Source organism: Crotalus tigris, unplaced genomic scaffold, assembly GCF_016545835.1.
Source record: "Crotalus tigris isolate CLP2741 ecotype Arizona unplaced genomic scaffold, ASM1654583v1 scf7180000019309.743544, whole genome shotgun sequence".
NCBI classification, from domain to species: Eukaryota; Metazoa; Chordata; class Lepidosauria; order Squamata; family Viperidae; genus Crotalus; species Crotalus tigris.
In genome coordinates, this window is record NW_024097480.1 from 547,382 (window position 1) to 569,258 (window position 21,877).

Genomic DNA, 21,877 nt, shown 5'->3' on the forward strand with positions numbered 1-21,877 from the left:
TTATGTGAGGTATGTGATCCAGCCTAGGTCTGGGCATGTCTTAATCTTCTCTAATGTTTTTTCTGATCGTCAAGTTAAGAGTTGTTGATGTTCCCCAGAGCTGAATAAAACTATATGTATCATGTTTAGATAGATAGATAGATAGATAGATAGATAGATAGATAGATAGATAGATAGATAGATAGAATAAAGTTTTTCTAAGCTATGCCTTCTGCTTATTTTGAATGTGTACTTATTTTTTAAGCTTATTTTTGCGCTGGAAAGCTGTAAAACTCTAACAATTAGCTACTTCTATATTTTTGCCAAGAAAAGAGTGCAAAGAGGTCCATATAATAAAAAGGAATCTACAGCAATCTGAAGAAGACTTTATTTTTAGCCCCAGGCCTTTGGCCAGGCAATGAGATCAAACAAGAGCAATTTGTACTTGAATCCAAGTCACACCTATCCAATGAATTGCTGTCAGGAATGAAAATTTCTGAATTCAGCACCATGGTCAGTACCTGTAGATACCAAAATACGCAAGGCCTCGATCCCATACATGTTTATCCAGTGTCCCACTGAACAAACTAGGATTTACTTCAGTGTGAACATCTGGCAAATTGCCGTGCACACTTAAGTAGCAGAGCTTCACATACTGAATTAAGTATCAGTTGACATATAGTTGGGTTACAATACACCTATGTCGACTATCTGGCTAAGTTGTTTGCAATTCAGCATACTGTAGAAATACCAGCCATCACCCTGAGCAATCAGATGTCTGGTCCATCAGGAAGTAAACTACATCAAGACCACTGGAACTCATTTTTATTGTTGCGTGATATAACAGAAATCTGAAAGCCTGACATAGCAAACAGTTTCTCTCTTCCTCCTCTTATACCAAGATGAATCAAAGCAGGTCAAACTTTAGTTTCTTTCTCACTCAGTCTTACCTTCTGGGTTTCAGCTGGTGTTTGCTTAACAGCTGTTGAATTTCTTTTTTAAGGCTATCTCTGTACTCTGTACATAGATTATTGGCCTGGGCGCAGCAGGTTAGATGAATACAGCAGTTTTCTTTTGTTAATTCAGAACGGGCATTAAATATGTTGTCTGCATTCACTCAAAATGTTCTACCAAGTGTTTGCAGAATGGTCTTCTAGAAATGGTTAACGTTTTTTTTTTTCGACTGAAATCCATTTCCAATAGCTCTATCAGATTAGACCAAAGCTAGAAAGAGTACAGAGAAGAGCAACAAAGATGATCAGGGGACTGGAGGCTAAAACATATAAGGAACAATTGCTGGAATTGGGTATGTCTAGTTTAATGAAGAGAAGGACGAGGGGGGGACATGATAGCAGTCTTCCAATATCTCAAGGGTTGCCACAAAGAAGATGGAGTCAAGCTATTTTTCCAAAGCTCCTGAAGACAGGACAAGAAGCAACGGATGGAAACTAATCAAGAAGAGAAGCAACCTAGAACTGAGGAGAAACTTCCTGACAGTTAGAACAATTAACCAGTGGAACAACCTGCCTCCAGAAGTGGTGAATGCTCCAACACTGGAAGATTTTAAGAAGAGACTGGACAGCCATTTGTCTGAAATGGTATAGGCCAGATTTCCTGCCTGAGCAGGGGGTTGGGCTCAATGATCTCCAAGGTCCCATCCAACTAGAGACTCTCTAGCCTCTGCGTGAGGAATTCTCCTACCATCTTTTTATTTAATTCCCTGCCTTTCCAAACTGCTTTTATATTAATGGATGGCGAAGATGGTTAAATTTACTTCTCTGATAAGAGAAAAAACAATATCTACATTCACGGCTGACTGAAAACCCCTTGTATATTTTTTGCAGGAAACAGAAAAATACAAATGTGTGATTGGTGGTTTTGATGATGAGGAAAAAAAACCCCTAGATAATAGAAAACAGAGAGCATTTCTTTCTTTCTTTCTTTTTTATAACCACAGAGCAAGAGATAATTTTGTCATCATACTTGTATTTGTTGCAAAGAAAATCAGAAGCTTCCTCTATTTATCTTTTCCTTATGCACTTTTGTTTTTCTTCTCTCTCTGTCTGTCTTTCTCTCTCCTTTCCATTTTTTATATTCATTTTTAATTTCTTTTTAAAGTTTTTAATACAATTTAAAGGAAAAACAAATACTGCTTTTACATAATGATGATGATGATGATGATGATGGAAGGGACCTTGGAGGTCATTGAGTCCAACCCCCTGCTCAGGCAGGAACCCTACACCATTTCAGACAAATGGCTGTCCAGTCTCTTCTTAAAAACTTCCAGTGTTGGAGCATTCACCACTTCTGGAGGCAGGTTGTTCCATTGGTTAATTGTTCTAACTGTCAGGAAGTTTCTCCTTAGTTCTAGTTGCTTCTCTCCTTGATCAGTTTCCACCATTGCTTCTTGTCCTGCCTTCAGGTGCTTTGGAAAATAGCTTGATTCCCTCTTCTTTATGGCAGCCCCTGAGATATTGGAATACTGCTATCATATCCCCCCTTGTCCTTCTCTTCGTTAAACTAGACATACCCAATTCTAGCAACCGTTCCTTATATGTTTTAGCCTCCAGTCCCCTAATCATCTTTGTTGCTCTTCTCTGTACTCTTTCTAGAGTCTCAGCATCTTTTTTACATCGTGGTGACCAAAACTGGATGCCGTATTCCAAGTGTGGCCTTACTAAGGCATTGTAAAGTGGTATTAATACTTCATGTGCAGTCAGAAGGTGCCAATTCTTGCTAGAGCTGCAGCAATGCCCCAGCTTCCTTTGGTTAGACCTCAAGGTATCCAGAGTGAGCAGGGACAAAAGAACATGGGACTTGGTGGAGTCACAAGATGAGATACAATTAGACCTCAACTTACAACTATTTATGTAGTGACAGTTAGAAGTTACAACGGCCCTGGAAAAGTTGAGTTATTACCGTTTTTCACATTTATAACTGTTGCCTGTTGCAGCATCCCAGTGGTCATGTGATCAAAACTCAAGACGCTTAGCAAGTGGTTCATATTTATGACGACGGCTGTGTCCCGGGGTCTTGTGATCCACTTTTGCGAACTTCTGACAAGCAAAGCCAATGGGGGGGAGCCAGTTTCACTGAACAATCGTTCTATTGACTTAGCTGTGGTGATTCACTCAACAACAGGGGCAAGTCATAAAATGGAGCCCATTTTACCTCACAATTGTCTTGCTTAGCTACAGAAATTCTGGGCTCAGTTGAGGTGATAATTCGAGGACAGCCTGTAATTCCTTACCATTGCAGAAGCTCAAAGGACACAGGTCACCTTCTAAATGCCCCCTGAAAACTTGTTCCAGTTTGTGTCCTTCTGGCCACCCAAAATGGATGTAGCCCTGGGGGCAGACTTTGGCCAGTACAGAAGGATACCACAAATTCTTCCCATATCTTAGAAAACATGATTCCATTGAGGCTTCCTAAACCTGTCTTTGCCTTTATGGCTGCCTCATCCATCGTCCTGCTGGCTAACATTCAAGGCCTGATGAACTAATATTCTTCCCAATCCAGTTAGTTCCCCATCCTAGACTTCTGCCTTTTCCTAATTAAATGTATGCATTGCTAATCAAAAATAGCCTGAGGAAGCACTGCTTTCTTCTTTCTGATAGCTCAAGAGAGTAGACTGCTAAGAAAGCCAAATGAGTTTAAGCAGAACGAAATCGATTTCCACATGGCAACTGTTTTCTAAGTGAATAAGATCCCAGCTTATCTTTAAGACCCAGATGTCCTCAGCAAATCTCCCATCCAAATGTTAGTCAGAGGCGAGCCTGCTTAGCTTCTCAGTCTGGACAAACTGGCTGAAGCCTGTTGGGAACGGATGAACATTGAGAAAAGAGAATAACAGAGTTGGGAGGGACCTTGAAGGTCATCTAGTCCAACCCCCTTGGGCAGGAAACCCTATACTATTTTGGACAAATGGCTGTCCAGTCTCTTCTTAAAAACTTCCAGTATTGGAGCATTCACCGCTTCTGGAGGCAGGTTGTTCCACTGGTTAATTGTTCTAACTGTCAGGAAGTTTCTCCTTAGTTCTAGGTTGCTTCTCTCCTTGATCAGTTTCCATCCGTTGCTTCTTGTCCTGCCTTCAGGTGCTTTGGAGAATAGCTTGACTCCCTCTTCTTTGGGGCAGCCCCTGAGATATTGGAACACTGCTATCATGTCATCTCTGATCCATCTCTTCATTAGGCTAGACATGCCCAACTCCAGCAACCGTTCTTTATAGGTGCTCAGTGAATTAAACCACTTTTTGGATTGGCACCTATAATTAACCAAGATTACCCAACTGTGCAAATGCCACCAAGTCTTTTGCTGACTAGGTTAAGCAGGCTGCATGAACACAGTTGATAAGCCTGTTACTCACTCTGTTGGATGTTTCCTTCATTTTACTCGCAAGGGCCTCTATTTCTAGAGACAGTCCTCAGGTTATGACTGTAACGGAACCTGCCCCTCACATTTATAAGTTGTGATGGTTGTAAATCTGGTCACCCAACTTTATGGCCTCTTTTGTGGCAGTTAATCGATTGAACACCATGGTCTAGTCCAGAGGTCCCCAACCTTTTGGGCACCAGGGACCGGTTCCGTGGAGAGAGGTTTTTTCCGTGGACCGGAGCGTGTGTGGTTTTGTGTGCTACCTGCATCCCGCAGATGGGGCTTTCCCTTGTTTGTGCAGACAGGTTGCTGGCATGCCGTGGCCCGGTACTGGTCCACAGACCGGGGTTTGGGGACCCCTGGTCTAGTTAAGTGGACCAATGATTCTTTTCAGGCTGTTTTTGCTGAAAAATGGAAATAAACGCCAGTTTTTGACAAAATTGTCATATAGATAGATAGATCGTAAAATGGGTCATAAAACCCAATCACATGACTACAGGAAGCTACAAACAGCTGTAAATGCAGGCTGGTTGCCAAGCACCCACGTGACCGCTGGGGGAAGAGACCCAGCTGTCAAAACTTCAAATATGGATTGTGTGTAGCTGCAACGGAGAGTCCATTGTAAATTTGAATGCTGTTATTCTATATTCTGGAAAGTTTTTCTTAAGCCAACGCTCTTGTCTTTCTTTGTCCTCAACTCTAAAGGAAATTGCATCCACTCTCTCCAAAGGGAATCATGGATTCTTCCCTTTCACTCACACACACAGACACACAGAGACACAGAGAGAGAGAGAGAGAGAGAGAGAGAGAGAGAGAGAGAGAGAGAGAGAGAGAGAGAGAGAGAGAGAGAGAGAGATTTTAAAGGAGGGACCCATTTGCACCAAGCAAAGGGAAGCATGATAAGGCAAAGACAGGCAGCCATTCCAAATTAAATTCCAAACACTCTTCTCTTCCTTGGGGCCCACAGCGAAAAGGATGCAGAAGGCTACAGAACGTGTGGCCTTAAGGAAATGCCACACACACACACACACACACACGCACACACACACACACACGTGCTATTCTCATGCTAATGCAAGGCCAGGCTTCCTATGTGCCATCTGCTCCTCTCAAGGTCTCAGCCTTGAGAAGAGCCTTCACTGGGCTTTATGAATGCCAGGCCATCCAGAACATTAGTGACAGGTTGGCCGCTTTCCATGGTAATAGGGGTTCTAATTATCACCCGCATAAAGAGAATTGTTGCATTCAATAACGGGGGTAGGTGGGGGGTGACCGACAGCTGGAGAAGGCAACTTGCAGGCTTTGATTTTGGGGGGGGGGGGAGGAAGGAGGAAAGACCCATCTCATTGCTTGTTGTCTCTCCCTCTTAACGAACTAAATGTGCTTCCTTCAGTTCAACAGAGGATAAACCCATTGGCGGATTACCTTCTTCTCGGTTTCCAAAAAGCACTTCTCCAAATTATTTCACACACACACACACACACACCGCCCTCCCAGTATCGTGGTTTTCCATAAACCTGAATAAATAAGTCCAACCTGAGCGATGTTTTGCTTCAAAAGTGGGAAGAAAAAGATTTTCTTTTGTTTATCCTATTGTGGTGGACAAGGACACTAGGCTAGAAAGTGGCAGATTGTGAATTCTAGTCTCGCCTTAGCCATGGAAGCCAGCTGGGTGACTTTGGGCCAGTCCCTCTCTCTTAGCCCAACCTACCACACAGGATTGTCGTTGTTGTGGGAAAAGTAGGAGAAGGAAGATGTGCTGGATATGTCTGCCACAAAGGGAAGAAGAGAAAAGAGAGAAAGAGAGAAGGAAAGAGAGAGAGTAAGAGAGGGAGGGAGGGAGGGAGGGAGGGAGGGAGGGAGGGAGGGAGGAAGGAAGGAAGGAAGGAAGGAAGGAAGGAAGGAAGGAAGGAAGGAAGGAAGGAAGGATTTGCAATATGGGTATTTGTCCTCTTACAAAGCTGCAGCTGTTTCAGGTAACGGATACAATCCAAAAAGGCATGACACGCTTTAAGCTTTGGGAAAGGATCATAAGGGAAGAACCCTCTGACTGGGCCACCCAATTTTTGGCTTCTGGGTTATGACCCTATTTTTCTTCCCCTCCACCTCCAAGCTGGCGTTTGAAAAGCTGGCAAGATAAACATATATGAGTCATCCTGCTTTTGGTTTTTTTTAGGACACGTTTATTATGGAGCTTCTTAGCCCCTTTTTTTCCAGAAAACAGTCTTCTGCTGCAGAAATGGGCAACCTGTGGTCTCTGGGAGCTTCAAGCTTTTTTCTAGTTCCAAAGTAGAGTTTAAAGGGTCTCAAAGCAGGGGGATTCTGGGAGTTGAAGTCCACACCTCTTAAAGCTGCCCAGGTTGAAGGACCCTGCTCTAAACCCACACCTCTTGATTATTATGGGTGAAAATCAATAATCCCCTCCAAAGCCCCTTTCAATCTTGTCGTTCGATGTTCTTTGTTAATTCCGTATTATTCTAATCTGATAGCAAAGTCCTTACTGATTAGTTACTCTGTCCTCCCATTTTCGGAACCCAGCCTTTAGGTTGGCGTCTCCAGGTCTTTTCAGAAGCTCCTTCTGCTTGGTGTGTTCTACAGCCTCCTTTTTGAAAATGAGAAGGGCTTTCCTCGGAGGGAGCCCCTGGCAGGGGGGACTGTGCAGCAGACGGGGCTGGCCAGCTTGCTTCTCAAGAAATAAATACCTCTAAGCTAGCAACAAAGCTTCTCTTCATAGAAGCAAAGCTTGACTCCAAGGGCAACACTTCAAGCAGCATCTTGAATGGGCCTCTTTCTTTACAGGAGATGAATAGCCCACCTCTCCATCTCCAGTCCCGCACACACGTCTGTGTTTATTTTGGGGCCCCACGAGTCAAGCTAACAAGCAAATGTGAGTACACCCTTTTTATAAGCCTGGTAGGATTCCAAATTGTTCTATTTCTGGTGATGGTACTGGTGGTTTCCTTCCACCTCCCGGCCCTTTTGTAAAAAGACAGAAGGACCATCTTGTCCAGGGCCATCTCTTCCTGCAGCCTAATTCCCAAAGCAGTCATCCAACCCTTGAATTTGCCATAAACTCAATGAAAATCAGCATCTTCCAAGATGAACTTCCTCCGTGTTGTGGAGACATCATTTAACTCTTGCAGGAGTCCCATCCCTTGAACAAATGTTAGGAATTCCTTTTCAAAGCTTGATAAGCCAGTCACCATGCTCAACTCCCAAAAAGTCCCAGTGGTGCTTTTACAACCATCACCTGGATGACTGAGAATCTCCATAGACATTTAACTCCTGAAAAGAGTCACACATTTATTTATGAACGTACACATGTCTATGTAGAACATGGAATAATAGGGTTGGAAGAGATCTTATAAGTCTTCTGGTCCAACCCCCTGCTCAAGCAGGAGACCCTACCATTCTGGACAAGTGGCTGTCCAGTCTCTTCTTGAAAGCCTTCAGTGATGGAGCTTCCACAACTTCTGGAGGCAAGCCCTTCCACTGGTTGATTGTTCTCGCTATCAGGAAATTTCTCCTTAGTTCTAGGTTAGATCTCTCTTTAATGATCTTCTGTCCATTACTTCTTCTTTTCCCCTTAGATACTTTGGAGGCTAGGTCAACCCCTTCTTCTCTCTGAGAGCCCCTCAAATACTAGAAGATGCTATCATTGTCACCCCTAGTCCTTCTCTTCGTTAGACTACTAGACATACCTAGTTCCCTCAATCATTCATCATATGATTTAGCCTCCAGACCCCTTATTATCTTTGTTGCTCTTCTCTGCATTTTGTTTCTCACCAAGAGATAAAGCTGGCCCAGGTCTATTAAATATTAACAAAACCACTGCTTCAACAGACACAACATACAAGCATACACAAAGCTGCAAACACGGTGCCTGAAAGGATATGTTTTAAGTCAACACGTCTTATTCTGACTTCATGAGACTAGCAGTCTGAAATCTGGTTTCTTACTATTCAAACATCAGTAGCTCACATCCTGTCGTTGTTTTGTTATAGTCCAAAATGAGTTTATTATTTATGGCTAGTTCAATCGGAGGACACCCGATTTATAGACATATCTTGTACAGATGAGAGTTATGTTAATTTGTAGCGCTGACAAGGTGATGAATGACAAGACAAGGAAAACTGTGGTTGGTTAGTTGCCCTATTGCAGCTCAATAATATGGATCCCCAAATGTCAAGCACCAGAAGAGCATTCTGGAATCTCCTAAATCAAGTGGCTCCAAGCCAATCACTGGAAGATTTAAAGTCTAAGTATCTGTACTATGGAAATGGTATGTAGGAGGCTGTATCCGCAGATGCTACTTAGGAAACAGGCAGATTAAATGCATCAAAAGAGACCTTCCTTAATTACTCAGAGATTAAGGAGATAGGAAAGTTGTACTTTCAGACTTGCAAGATTCTGTTAATGTGGCTTTATAATAAAGTGGAATTAGCTGACCTGGTTGTGTTCCTGTGTGATCCACCTGGTAAGGCTAACAGCTGTGGATTTATTTATCAGACGCTTATAGCCTCCTATCTCACAGAAAGCAACTCTGTGCACAGTGCACAACAGTGCATAACAATCAAAACAACAGATATAGAGATATGAAAATCCACATTATAAGATAAACTGTTATAAAAACAAATATAAAACTCCATATTGCCATACCATGCATGAGATGATCTAATGTATGCTAAATGGGTACAAGATGTAATCTAAAGGAAAAAATAAAAACTGAACATAGTTAGATAATTTAGGTAAGTATTCAAACTACAAGTTCCATGCAACCATGTAGGCTGGCTTCACTTATTGGCTGATCTACTATTTGTTTTTAATAAACCACGATTGGAATGGATTCACCCTCTTCATTCTCTCTTCAATTTCATCTAGCTGAGAACCAAAAAATGTTCCAAATGATCTTAATACACAGACAAGCACATGCACAAATCCAAAATTTTGCCAACAAAAATCAAGGGAGAATTAGAGATGTTGAACTGAACTGAGTCCAAACTGCCCATAGATTTCTCCTTACTAATATTCTACTTCTCAGTTTCCTGAAAAATCTAGCTGGTATCCGATCTCTGCCTCTTATGTCCTCAGAGTTTTTTGACAACACCTACCAATCTCTCCTTCTATGCAAACTAGTCAGCTACCACCAGACAGGACAAGTGGAGAAAGAGACCAAAAACCTCCCATTTCCAATCTTCCCCTGGATCCAGTCAGTGAAAAAGTCCATTGTTGAACTAGTCCAAGATTTCCAGGGGAGGCCTAGCAAACTGAAGATGGTTCTGCAAAAGTAAAGCCAGCAACTGTGGCAAAGATCAAAGAATTGGCTAGTAGACCAGTTCCTCGGAAGTTCTCCAGATAAGGAGAGGACAGGAGATTGCCACATATGCTCTGGACAGCTGCTCCCTTTGAGAAATTGTCCAAATAACATCAGAAGATGTAACATGTGCTGAGTAAGAAAGATATTTTTTTTTGTAGTCAAAATATTTAGTTCATTGTCTGCCTGCCTCCCTGCCTATCTATCTGTCTCTGTCTGTCTATCTGTCTATCTATCTATCTATCTATCTATCTATCTATCTATCTATCTATCTATGTATCTATCTATCTATATATATATACATATATTGTACATCTCTATGTCTGTCTATCTATCCATCCATCCATCCATCTTTATGTCTGTCTTTCTGTCTGTCTCTATCTATCCACCAATACATACATAAATGCATACATCTCTATGTCTGTCTATCCATCCATCCATCTCTGTCTGTCTGTCTGTCTCTCTCTCTCTCTCTCTCTCTATCTATCTATCTATCTATCTATCTATCTACCTATGGTATCTATCTATGGTATCTATCTATATATCATATATCTACCTATCATCCATTTCTCTATCTATCTATCTACCTACCTATCTACCTATCCTATATCTATCTATCTATCTATCTATCTATCTATCTATCTATCTATCTATCTATCTATCTATCTATCTATCTATCTACCTACCTATCCTATATAATCTATCTATCTACCTACCTACCTATCCTATATAATCTATCTATCTATCTATCTATCTATCTATCTATCTATCTATCATCTAGCAAATATTTGTTTAATCTGCTTGTTATTCAACTCAACCTACCAATAACTGCAGGGATGACTCTGTAAGACTTTTCCCATAATCTACCCCTTTCGGTCATTAGATCTCTATATTTTGAAATGTGTTCCAGCTGTTATTGTTTTGGATTCTGCTATTTCTTGGGCATTTCAAAAATTACTCTTTCAAAAAAAAAAAGTACAAAAATTACCTTTTCTATTCATTGTTATATCTAGCTCATTGCTTTCTAGACGGCCATCAGTTTGTATGTGAAATGTGAACTCCCATAAAATGTAAACGATTATTATCATCATGATCGTCTAACATGGATCAACTCCTTGGTTTAATTGCCGTGGACTTATTTCAAGAGCCCTGAAAGAGGTTCCTTATCATTTTCCATTCAATAAAACAGATTTGTTCATGTGTAATCATGAAGCCTATTATGCAGCCAAGTAGCAAAGTCTCCCAGCAGCTTTCGATAAAAACATAAATCCAGGGTAACAACACAGCTACTAAAATTCAAAATTAATTGCTGCTCACAATTAAAAGCTGCCTCCTAAAAAGTCTGTGTTTTAAAGGCTTTTTAAAAGTCAGCCCTTGCGTTCCTCCAGGAGGGAAGCAATATAGACCTCAAGTGAACTAAGGCAAAACTGAAGGCTGTCAGGGGATAGATGGGGATCAACGGGTTGAAACTGAACCCTAGCAAGACTCTGGGTTTACGGTTCTTTGGCCCATGGAGAATTGCCACTTTTGGTCTTGGATGGGGTGATACTGCCCCAAACAGACCTTGTGTGTCATCTGGAGGTTCTCAGGGACTTGCAGCTCCTGCTCAAAGAGCAGATGGCAGCCCTGACCAGGCGGGCCTTTGTGCAATGGCAGATTGTGTGCCAGTTATGCCCTTCCCTGGACCAACAATCCCTATTCATGGTCATTCATGCCTTAGTCACCTCCTGTCTTGACTTTTGCAACACGCTCTACGTGGGGCTCCCCCTGAAGAGCGTCTCGAAGCTCCAGTCGGTACAAAATGCAGCAGCCCACATGGTTTTGTGCAGACTTCGGTGTGCACATGTGACACCTCTCCTGCGGGAGCTGCATTGGTTGCCAATTTGCTTCCGGGTGCAATTCAAGGTGCTGGTTGTCCCTTTTAAAGCCCTTCATGGCTTGGGACTAGGTTATCTGAGGGATCGTCTCTTGCCAGTCACATCTACTCAACTCACTAGAGCGGGGAGACAAGGAATGTTGTGGATCCCATCTCCTTTGGAGATACATCTGGCAGGACTCAGAAGAAGGGCCTTCTCCGTGGTGCCTCCCTCTCTCTGGAACCTCATTCCGCCAGAGATTAGACTGGCTCCCATCCTAACACTCTTTCTGAAGACATTGAAGACCTGGTTCTGCCAGTGGGCCTGGGGAACCCAGAGCGGGATGGAGCCCATCAAATGGCTAGTTTAATGCATGTTGTCACTGGGATGGGAGGTGAGGAGCTATTATATTATTTTATTATTTTTCCTCTTGTTTTGATTCTATGCCTCTGTTTATACAACCAAGGATTCTATTAGCTTTTTTGGCTGCTGCCGCGAACAGCTGGCTCATGTTTAAGTGATCGTCCACTAGGATTCCAAGTTCCCTCTCACGGTTACTGGTTTTGAGCCAGGTTTCGCCTAATCTGTACTTGTACCTTTGGTTTTTCCTGCCTAGGTGTAAAACCTTTCTCCACATTAAATTTCATTTTGTTAGATAGGGCCCATTGTTCAAGTCTGTCAAGATCTTTTTGGATATTGAGCTGGTCTTCTGGGGTGTTGGCTATTCCTGTCAGCTTAGTGCAGCGGTTCTCAACCTATGGGTCGCGACCCCATTTGGGGTCGAACGACCATTTTACGGGGGTCGCCAAACAATGCGATCCGCCATTTTTCCCCCTCAGGGGGCGGCGCCGCGCATGGGGGCGCCGCCGTGCATGTGCGCCACGCATGGGGGCGCCGCCGTGCATGTGCGCCACGCATGGGGGTGCCGCCTGCATGGGGCGCCACCGCACATGCACGCAGCGCATGGGGGCGCCACCGCACATGGGAGCGCCGCCGTGCATGCACGCAGCGCGTCCGTGTGACGGGGGTCGCCATCACACAAAGGTTGAGAACCGCTGGCTTAGTGTCATCCTCAAATTTGATGAGTTCCCTTCTATTCCCTCATCTAAGTCATTTATGAAGATATTGAAGAGTAGTGGGCCTAGGGTGGAGTCTTGTGGTACCCCCCTGCTTACTTTCCCTCTATTCCTCCCCCTCTGTTGAGGGAGGGGTGTTTAATTCTAACAAGGATGGATTCTTTCATCCCTCTTTCAAACCAACAGCCCTCTGTATCCTATATGTGCTGTACATTTAGCAGAGTCTGTATACTGTATACGACACTGGTATATGTCAAACAGATTCTACTTCCTCTATCTTCTGGTCTTTATCTTGGAAAGGTGGGTCATCTCAATCAGGCCCCACCCAAAGTTTCAACACACAGCGTCTTGGAAAGTCTGTGTCCTACTTGTGATGATGAGGGTTAAGCCTCACCATCCTGGACTCATCCATTGAAACATCAGCCTCTCCGTGACTGACTCCAGCCATCCCCTGCATAAAATGGGCTGCCGGTCAGCCAGTCACTCAACACTACTGAACATTCAGTCAGCTAGTAGCTGATTTTCCGTTCATTATCATGCGAGGGTCAAGCTTCCTTGCCCTGCCAGAAAAGGTATCATTAGCCAAATAAGAATTGTATACCATTAACTGAAAAGAAAGCAGAGGTGGTAAGAAATGGGATGGATTAAAAGCATCACGGAACTGAGCAACTCTAAAAGAGAAAAGAATATAAATGAAGAATTTCTTTTCTCTATTCTTCTTCTTCGTTTAAAAAAAGTATATTCAAATAAATACATGCATACTAATTAAACCATTTTCCTACTTGGAAGGAAACGGCTGAATCTTACATTTTACTTACTCGTTCAATTTGTATTCTCCAAGGACCCTTACATCCTACCTCTTCCTGCTGTCATCTCCACCTTAACAAGGACTTGCACAGGTTGAGTGGGGGAAGAGTAATTAGTCCAAATTGCTCTGCGAATTTCCAGGCTGATGACAAATCTGAGCCCAGAATTATGTCACTGCAACTACAAAGGTAAATCTATGAAGCATTTGCAGGTAGTCCTCGGCTAACAACATTTAGTGACCATCCAAACTTACAGCAGCATTGAAAAAAGTGTCCATTTAATCACATGATCAAAATCTGGATGCTTAGCAATCGACTCGTATTTACGACCGTTGCAGTGTCCCAAGGTCATGTGATTCCCTTTGGCGACCTTCTGACGAGTAATGTCAATGGGGAAGCCAGACTCACTTAACAACCGTGTTGCTAACTTAACCACTGCAGTGTTTCACTTAATAACCGTGGCAAGAAAAATGGTAAAATGGGGCAAAACTCACTTTAACAACGGTCTCGCTTAGCAACATAAACTTCAGGCTCAAATGTGGTCGTAAGTCGACTCCACTGAGAATTCGTTTCATTGCTACACAGCTACACACATGCAGATTGTCCCCAAGCTATGACTGTAAATTGAGCTCCACAATTATGTTTTTCAGTTGTGGCGATTTTAAAGCAGATCACATGACCAGATCCTTTTTTTTAATGACCTTTTTGGCAGCGGACATTAAATCAACATAGTTGGTTGTAAAGCGAATGCCATGGATGCTAGGCCAACTCATTGTTGCTATGACGGTGAGGGGGATGGAAGCAACTCAAGCTCTTGCAAGCTTTTGGAAAAGCTGGCAAAATCAAGGCTAATATAATATTGGAGGGAGAGGTGCAATGACCCCACCCAACACCTTGCAAAACAGACAAATTCAACAAAAGACCTTACTCTGTGGTCATTCGTTTACTTCCTGATGCAAACAAGGACAGAATCCACTAGATGCAGCATTAGTGAGTACATTTACTCCCTTTCTCCCCGCATCTTGCAAATTCTGTTCCCAGGGCTTAATAGTAGCAAAAGAGTATTTTTCAAGCTGGAGTTAACTACTTTGCTAATTATATTTATGGAAAGCGCAGGAGAAAAAAAAAACCTACGTTTTGCTCTGGTGCCAAGCCTACAGAAGAAAGGCTGATCCAAAGAGTTAGTAAATTGGAATGCGACAGTCAGACGCAGAAAAATATCAGCAAACGGAATACAAGACTCGTCGCCTGGACATCTGGTGCCCCTAGTTGTCGCCAGCAGGTCACCGTCTACTTGCCATCTCAAAAATATTTGGAGTTCATGCCCCATTTAGAAAGCCTACTAAGTGTCAAAGCTCCAGCAGATGGTACCACTGAGGTGATCTTGGCTGGCCAGGAAAATTCAACTGGTCTGCGCTGTTCAGTGGTTTTTTTTTGGGGGGGGGGGAATCAATCATACGTGATGGAACCCCAGGCTCAGTTAAGCATCAAAAGACAATCCCAAAGGATTGTCAACAGGCAACTGGGCTGAAGTTCTGAAGAGTCAGAACTGAAGAAGTTTTTGGGATGAGAAGAGAAACGTTTTCAAGGAAACAAAAAACAAGGAAGTCCAGTTGCCTTTTGAAAAAGCACCTTTGGGACAACCATGGCCTGGGATGACGGAGAATCTAGACCAGGGGTCACCAACCCCCGGTCTGTGGACCAGTACTGGTCCGCACCATGCCAGCAACTGGTCCGCACAAAGCCCCATCTGCGAGATGCAGGCAGCAGACAAAACCACACCTTCGGTGTGCAGAAAAACCTCTCTCCACGGAACCGGTCCCTGGTGCCCAAAATGTTGGGGACCTCTGATCTAGACCTTAAAAAAAAACCTCACCTCTCAGAAGAAAGCCATTAGGGAGAAAATAACACGAGACACGCCCGGGTCATCACCACGAGTGAAACTCCACGCAAAAAGAGACTGCAGATGGCCACCACCAGTCCCCAAACACTAAAGCAGTGGTTCTCAACCTGTGGGTCGGGACCCCATTTGGGGTCGAACGACCATTTCACAGGGGTCGCCAAACAACGCAGTCCGCCATTTTTTCCCCATTTTCCTTAGCTGTGCTACTTCCCTTAGCTGTGCTACTCTCTCTAATTCTATTGAGTCTAATTCTATTGGCTTTCAAAAGCCAATAGGAATTGTCCAGGCTGTCTCTGCCCTGATGAGCCCGCCAAAAGTCCCATTCTGCAAACGGTGCTGCACCAGTTGAGTAGTCCTCGACTTACAACCGGTTGAGTAGTCCTCGACTTACGACCGGTTGGGTGTCGCGGCATTAAAAAGGTTGAGAACCACTGCACTAAAGGAAGCCTGGTCCAACATGGGATAAACCTTTTCCTTCTCGTAATCTCTTTTCTGCCCTTCTTGCAGGATGAAAATGGAACTGCTCCAAATTAGACGGGGAGCCAAACAATTGGAGCAAAGATGTAACTCAAGAACGGCCAATTCTAGGAAGAGACACCAGTGTGCCAATGGACCTTTTATATCTAATGGCAGTCAGCTTCTCCACCTCACATGTTGTTGTTTTTTTAAAAAAAAAAATGTTTTAAGGGGTTTAATTAAAATAAAGTAAGTGGAAAGTTAAGTTGTAGCAAAGCCAAAGGCCAGCTGATAATTCTGTCTTTCTTTGCAAGAATGTTGCTGGGATTGGTAAATGTTTGCTCTTAGGAAATTAAAATGAGGACAGGGAGAGGGGGTGATGGTTACACACCAGTGCTGTGTTTGAAAGCACATCCCCCTCCCCAGACAAAAATTAAATGGTAATAGACAGGAAAGGGCAAGGGTTAAGATCATCATTTGGCCTTATAGAACATCAAAGTGGGAAGGGGTCCCGACAGCAAGAACTAAGAAAGGAGCAGAAAAAGGCAACTTCCAGCCCTGCCTTCGGCACCGAAACCAGAGTTCAGCTAGAGAATAACCACCCTCGCCCCAATAAATAAACCAGGTTCCAGAAACCACACTGTCTGGCTTCACACAACCAGATAACTTGCAAACAACATTGCGGAGAAATGGGTAATGCCTAGTTCTACTCCATCTGGATTCACACAACCAGGTAACCTGCAAACCGTTGAGGAGAAATTAAGCCAACTGATGTGGATTCACAGAACCACATAACCTGCAAGCCACGTTGGGGACAAAGGGAACCCCACTTGGGTAACACATGTTCCGCACTGTCTGGATTCACACAATCAGATAACCTGCAAACTATTGGGGAGACAGGGAGACAGCTGATGTGGATTCACAGAACCACATAACCTGCAAACCACGTTGGGGACAAAGGGAACCCCCGCTTGGGTAACACCTGGTTCCGCACAGTCTGGATTCACGCAACCAGATAACCTGCAAACCACGTTGGGGACAAACGGAACCCCGCTTGGGTAACACCCGGTTCCGCACTGTCTGGATTCGCACAACCAGACAGCCTGCAAACCACATTGCAGAGAAAAGCCAACTTCCAACCCTGCCTTAGGCACCGAAACCAGACTTCAGCTAGAGAATAACCACCCTCGCCCCAATAAATAAACCAGGTTCCAGAAACCACACTGTCTGGATTCACACCACCAGATAACCTGCAAACCACCTTGCGGAGAAAGGGACCCACCCCCCCGTTTGGGTAACACCTGGTTCCGCAGCTGCGTCTGGATTCACACGACCAGACAGCCTGCAAACCACCGTTGCGAGGAAAGGGAGCCCCCGCGACCCCCTCCTCCCAAATAAGACCCTCCGCTCCCCCTCCTCCCCAGCAAACCCCCCCCCCGGCGAACCCACAAACCTGCTGGCTTCTCCTGCTTCGCGGGCGGGAGGCGGCGCGGGTCAGCAGCTCCTCGTTGCGGAAAAGCCCGGCGGTCGGGATCCCCCTTGCTCGCCGGAGCCAGCCGGGTGGGGCGGGGGAGGCAGGGTGGTTCCCACCGCCCGGCGGAAGCGGAACGCCCCCCCTCCCTCCTTCAGCCCCTGGACTGCGGGGGCTGCTGCGGCTGGCCGAGGCGGGGGCCGCGTTCGCCCGTGGGGGGCAGCCGGGACGAAGAGGACCGTGCCTTGTGGGAGCGCAGCCTCGCGGCTCGAGTTGGCAACACCTGGGCTGCGTTCACACGTGACCGAATGCCCCAGCTCCTCCCCAGGTGTTCCACTGCGGGCCAAAGGAAGATTTGACCTATTGCGTTCTCTTTTTGGGGGGGGGCGGTTTAAGGTGAACCTGGCTTGGCTTATTTCTGATTTGGTTTCTGTGCATCTGGGCAGTTGAAGTCCATCAGTCCAAGTGCCACTCTGGGAAACGGGCTCGTTTAATAAGCCAAACCAAGATCGTGCACAAGGTTTTAAGTTTCCTCTGCCACCGTGGTAAATATGAGTCAGTTGTCAAGCATCCGAATGTAAATCACGTGACCCTGGGGATGCTGCAAAGGTCGTAAGTGTTAAAAGCGGTCGTAAGTCACTTTTTTCAGTGCCGACGTAACTTTGAACAGTCACTAAATGAACTGTTGTAAGTCGAGGACTACCTGGAGGTCTCTTAGAAGGTGGGATTCTCTTAAGACAGGCCAAGCAGAAATTGCAAAGAAATGGAAAAGTTTTTCCTTTAAACCTCAATTCTTGTTTTTAAGTTACAGTGGCTTATGACTGGATCATGCCCAGAGTCTTGCAAAAGGAGTGGAAGTGATGTCACAGGCATCATGACATCCTTGCAAATGTTGTAGTGTCATTATGTCCTGGATCTGCTACCAGTGGCTCCATGCTAAATCAAATCATGGTTTATTGGCTCGTGGCTTAGCACTCTATGCTTGCTGCAGCAACTATGGTTTGCAGCTAGCCATAATGCAGGAGGCTAGTCAACTGTGGCATGTATCTTATGTAACAAGCCTTAGATTTCAAAAACCAGTGTCCCAAGAGAAGCTTCAGTGTGTCATTTTTTAACAGTTTGTAATGTGCTACTGTAATTTGCAATTAAATAAAAGGTACAAATAGAGAATTAAAGCATCAGTACAATATTAGCATGCATAAACATGGCAAGAAAAAAATTGAAAAGGGAAGCCAGGGGCAAAAGTCTGGAAATTGTTTTTAAAGAATTTCAAAAACCTTTAAGCATAATTCTCCTTTGAATTATTCTTGTTAAAGTGGGAGCAACCAACACATCATCCACAGGTAGATTTCTCTCTCCAGTACTCGTAAGAATTTTTTTAGCCTGAAAAAAAGCACTGTTCTTGACATTGGAGATATAGCAAAAAAAAGTGTGTATTTTTATTATGCAGTAGTCAATCCATAAAGTGCGTATAGTCAAGGCCGTGGTTTTCCCAGTTGCAATGTATGGCTGTGAAAGCTGGACCATAAGAAAGGCTGAGTGCCAAAGAATTGAGGCCTTTGAACTCTGGTGCTGGAGAAGACTCCTGCGAGTCCCCTGGACTGCAAGGCGTTCAAACCGGTCAGTCCTAGAGGAGATCAACCCCAACTGCTCTTTAGAAGGCCAGATCCTGAAGCTGAAACTCAAATACTTTGGCCACCTAATGAGAAGGAAGGATTCACTGGAGAAGAGCCTCATGCTGGGAAAGATGGAGGGCGACAGAAGAAGGGGACGACAGAGAATGAGGTGGCTGGAGGGAGTCACTGAAGCAGGAGGCGTGAGCTTAAATGGACTCCAGAAGATGGCAGAGGACAGGAAGACCTGGAGGAACGTTGTCCATGGGGTTGCAATGGGTCGGACACGACTTCGCAATTAACAACAACGTCAATCTGTAGAAGGGATGAGCAATTTTCTCAGCAGGTCCACATGAGAAACTGGGTTCAGGAAGGGCTGAATTAATAGGTCTATGAAGGTGCATAAGCATGCATACAAGCACATATGTAAATTAAAAAAAAAAGTAGGCTTCAACATAAAAGCAATTCACACAGGCCAGACAAGGGTTGCCAAAGGGCTGGATGTGGTCCAAGGGCCATAAAATGCTCAGGTTTGATCTAGAGTCACCATCTTGTTAATGTCAGCCCAAAACCTGACACAGGACATGACCAAACCATGTGGGTTAATATGCCAATTCTATTAAAGTTCAGAAAATAAATCACCCAGTGTCAGGATGCTTACTCCCAAACCAATGTAACAACTGTTGCGTTGGTGAGGCTGGACCAGGCCTGGCATACCAAAATAAATTGAAACAAAGCCTAAGTTGCAGAAAGACATTCGGGAATAGAGGGCACAACAGCTGGTGGAAAATCCCTTTGACCATATAAAGGACACCAGCTGTTTCTGCCACCATCTGGTGCTAATTGGAATACATAGATTTGAGGGGTTATCATTAGTATATGATTGTAACATTAGCTGAGTTAACGAATAAGTGCAGAGGTTGCATTACGGTTCAGGACATACTTATGTGCCTATTAGTACTTACAGCAGGGGTCTTCAGACTTGGCCCTTTTATGACTTGTGGACTTCAACTCCCAGAATTCCTGGCTGAGGAATTCTGGGAGTTGAAGCCCACAAGTCATAAAAGGGCTAAGTTTGAAGACCCCTGACTTAAAGGATACATTTTGCACTTCTAAGCCTGGACTTCTAAATTAAACATCGAGCTTTCTTAAGGAGGATCTTTGAGGTGTCAATTTGAAAGGATCTCGGAGACTTCTCATTTCATCCAACTAATCTATTAAAATATAATCCTAAAACTGACTTCAGTGTGTTGAGTTTCCTTGCATTCATACCTTTATTTACAACTTTAGAAGCAGTTTTTTTGTAAAGTGAGTAAGGGGACAAAAGGAACATTGTCTTGTATAATAAAGAGAGGTTCTGTAAATGCTTTTAAATCGGTGTTTCTCAAACTTCAAAATATATGGACTTTGACTCTCAGAATTCCACAACCAGTATGGTCAGTAATAATTCTTCTTGTCTGTCCAACCACTTTGCAAAGGAGAACACTGTCTATGGAGATTCTCAATCATCCAGGTCAGGGTTGTCCATGAAAAAGCATCTTTGGGAGAAAACTATCTTGGACTCTTCTCATTTGGAATTAGTAGATCTGGGCTGCAGAATTCCTGCCTGAGCAGGGGGTTGGACTAGATGACCTCCAAGGTCCTTTCCAACTTTATTATTTATTTATTATTATTTATTATTTATTTATAATTGCCCAACCAGCATTTGCCAAACATTGCCATTAACAGCATCTTTTTCTCTCAGGCTGAAGTTCGTGACCTCAACAATTTAGTGGCCACATTTGGGCTGTAGTTTGTCTACCCCGATATAAAAGGGCTCTCCGTGTGAACACCTGGTGGTCCTCTCCAGCCAGTTTGGGATTATTTCTTTCGTTCCTCCTTTTGTTTCTTCTTTGGTCAAAGTCTCAAAATGGTAATGCAAAGTTTCCTCCACTAAGCGTCAGCCTTCTCTCTGTGAAGGAAAGAGAGGGCAGTCACAGCCCCAAGTACAAGTTTAACTAATAAAGGAAATGGTCTTTTTTTTTTTTTTTGTAGGCTTATTTGCAGACTTCAGTACATTGTTTATTTAAACAGTTCCAAATCCAGGCAGTTTGCATTGCTGATTCATTTGCATTTGCTAACCCAGCAACATGCTGTTAATGGATGATTAAACGAAACCCCTGGGCTTCCTTTATTTAGTTCTTATTATAAACTGCTCTGGAGTATGTAACTTGGCAAATCATTCATTCCGTATCCCACCCACCAGACATCCCAATTTCCCAGTCCATTTCTAGAATAACTGGAGTTCAGTTTCATTCATTCCGAAACCTGATTTTTGCAGCCCTAAAGGACGATTGAAAGACTCAACCCGTGCTTAGTGGAAGAGAAACATCTGGAATAAAGCCTAGGTATTAATAAGGAAGAGCTGAAGAGCTTCATTCCACCTGCATTAACTCACAGAAACCCATTTGTTGTTGTTAATTGCGAAGTCGTGTCCGACCCATCGCGACCCCATGGACAACGCTCCTCCAGGTCTTCCTGTCCTCTACCATCTTCTGGAGTCCATTTAAGTTCGCACCTACTGCTTCAGTGACTCCATCCAGCCACCTCCTTCTCTGTCGTCCCATTATTCTATTGCCCTCCATCTTTCCCAGCATTAGGCCCTTCTCCAGTGAGTCCTTCCTTCTCATTAGGTGGCCAAAGTACTTGAGTTTCAGCTTCAGGATCTGGCCGTCTAAAGAGCAGTCAGGGTTGATCTCCTCTAGGACTGACCGTTTTGATCGCCTTGTTAAAGTTAATTAGTTAAGTGAATCACTGCCATTGTTAAGTTAGCAACATGGCTATTCAGTGACTCTGGCTGTCCGATTGACTTGGCTTGATCACTTGACTCCGGGACACTGAAACCGCTACAAATATGAGTCAGTTGCCAAGGGTGGGAATTTTGATCATATGACCCTGGGGATGCTGCAGTGGACATGAGTGTGAAAAATGGTCCTAACTTTTTTCAGTGCTGTTGCGACTTTCAATGGTCACTAAATGAATTCCTGTGT

The 21,877-nt window shown here is 44.0% G+C and overlaps 1 protein-coding gene across 1 annotated transcript in view; it reads right to left on the reverse strand.

Moving 5' to 3' along the window:
- The window catches only part of PAK3 (p21 (RAC1) activated kinase 3), a 135,423-nt gene extending 117,923 nt beyond the window's left edge, over positions 1–17,500 (reverse strand). Inside the window, exon 1 of the mRNA XM_039361613.1 lies at positions 17,218–17,500. The gene's annotated coding sequence lies outside the window, so the exon portion shown is untranslated. The remainder of the gene's footprint in view (positions 1–17,217) is intronic.
- Between the last annotated feature and the right edge of the window lie 4,377 nt (positions 17,501–21,877).